Source organism: Arachis ipaensis, chromosome B7, assembly GCF_059453495.1.
Source record: "Arachis ipaensis isolate K30076 ecotype BB chromosome B7, ASM5945349v1, whole genome shotgun sequence".
Classification (NCBI taxonomy): Eukaryota; Viridiplantae; Streptophyta; class Magnoliopsida; order Fabales; family Fabaceae; genus Arachis; species Arachis ipaensis.
In genome coordinates this window covers 69,702,823-69,705,042 of record NC_142442.1, presented here as the reverse complement: position 1 = coordinate 69,705,042, position 2,220 = coordinate 69,702,823, and the positions used below count along the sequence as shown (strand labels likewise).

General features: G+C 29.2%; 1 non-coding gene across 1 annotated transcript; it reads left to right on the top strand.

Annotated features, from left to right (window-relative positions):
* Window positions 1–209: 209 nt before the first annotated feature.
* Window positions 210–317, top strand: LOC148552927 (small nucleolar RNA R71). The gene has a single exon (XR_015892629.1). It is a non-coding gene; the product is annotated as a small nucleolar RNA R71 (small nucleolar RNA).
* Window positions 318–2,220: the final 1,903 nt, after the last annotated feature.

The window sequence follows — 2,220 nt, the reverse complement described above, 5'->3', positions numbered from 1 at the left end:
AGAACTCCCTTCCTCTGAGGCGTCCCATTATTCACAGGATTCCTTTCAGAAGTGTACATGAACTAGTTATTTGCAACCATGTCAATGAGTTCTTGAGCTTCTACAGACGTTTTCTTTAGGTGAATGGATCCACCTGCAGAATGATCCAATGACATCTTTGATAATTCAGACAGACTATCATAGAATATATCCAGGATGGTCCATTCTAAAAGCATGTCAGAAGGACACTTTTTGGTCAGTTCCTTGTATCTCTCCCAAGCTTCATAGAGGGATTCACCTTCTTTTTGTCTGAAGATTTGAACATCCACTCTAAGCTTGCTACGCTTTTGAGGAGGAAAGAACTTGGCTAAGAAAGCCGTGACCAGCTTATCCCAAGAGTTCAGGCTATCTTTAGGTTGAGAATCCAATCATATTCTAGCTTTGTCTCTTACAGCAAATGGGAAAAGCATAAGCCTGTAGACGGGATCAACGCCATTGGTCTTAACAGTATCACAGATCTGCAAGAATTCAGTTAAGAACTGAAAAGGATCTTCTGATGGAAGTCCATAAAACTTGCAGTTCTATTACATCAGAGAAACTAATTGAGGTTTCAGCTCAAAATTGTTTGCTCCAATGGCAGGGATTGAGATGCTTCTTCCATGTAAATTGGAATTTGGTGCAATAAAGTCACCAAGCATCTTCCTTACATTGTTATTATTTTCGGCCATGTCTCCTTCTTTTTTGAAAATTTCTGTAAAGTCCTCTTCAGAGTGTTGTGTTTTAGCTTCTCTTAGCTTCCTCTTCAAAGTCCTTTCAGGTTCCGGATCAACTTCAACAAGAATGTTTTTATCCTTGCTCCTGATCATATGAAGAAGAAGAAAACAGAAAAGAAAATATGGAATCCTCTATGTCACAGGATAGAGATTCCTTTATGTGAGTAGAAGAAAATATGAATAGAAGAAGGAGAATCCAAACACAAGGGTGAGGAGTAGGTTCGAATTCTTAGATGAAGAGGAGCGTTCGTAAATAAATAAATAAATAGAAGGAGGTGAGGGAGAAGAATTTTCGAAAATTAGATAAAATAAAATAAAAGTATTTTTGTTTTTAAATTAGAATTAAAATTAAAAATTTGAAAATTAAAAAAGGAACAATTAAATCAAATTAAATTAAATTTTAAATAATTAGTTAATTTAAAAAGGAATTTTGAAAAATATGAAGGTGATTTTCGAAAATTAGAGATAGAATTAGTTAGGTAGTTTTGAAAAAGATATGATTGAAATAGTAAACTTTTAAAATCAAACAAAAAGTTAAGTGATTAATTGAAAAAGATTTAAAAATCAAATTTTGAAAAGATAGGAAGTTAGAAAAGAAGTTAGAAAAGATTTTGAAATTGATTTTGAAAAAGATGTGATTGACATTGAAAAAGATATAATTGAAAAATATTTGAAAAAGAAATTTAAAAAAAAGATTTTGATTTTGAAAATTAAAGTTGATTACTTGACTAACAAGAAACAAAAAGATATGATTTAAGCTTTAAAGATTGAACCTTTCTTAATAGGCAAGTAACAAACTTAAAATTTTTGTATCAATCACATTAATTGTTAGTAAAGATTTTGAAATTATGAAACAAAATCAGAAAAAGATTTTTGAAAATCAATCATAAAGTTTTCGAAAATATGAAGGAAAAATTGAAAAAGATTTGATTTTTGAAAAAGATTTGAAAAAGATAGAATTTTTTTAATTGAAAATTTTGCTTGACTAAAAAAAAGATATGATTTTGAAATTTTTGACTAATTCAATGCAATTTTCGAAAATTAGGAGTAAAATAAGGAAGAGATATTTTTTTGATTTTTGAATTTTAATAAGGAAAGAGAAAAACATCAAAAAGACTCAAGACATAAAAATTTTGGATTAAAACAAAGGAAACATGCAAGAACACTTTGAATGCAAAGATGAACACCAAGAACACTATGAAGATCATGATGAACATCAAGTATGTATTTTTGAAAAATTTTTAATAAAAGAAAACATGCAAGACACCAAACTTAGAAATTTTTAATATTTAGACACTAAGAATTCAAAAATGCATATGAAAAACAAGAAAGGACACAAAACAAGAAATTTTAAAGATCAAACAAGAAGACTTATCAAGAACAACTTGAAGATCATGAGGAACATCATGCATGAATTTTCAAAAAAATTTTAAGAAAAATAAAAGAATGCAATTGACACCAAACTTAA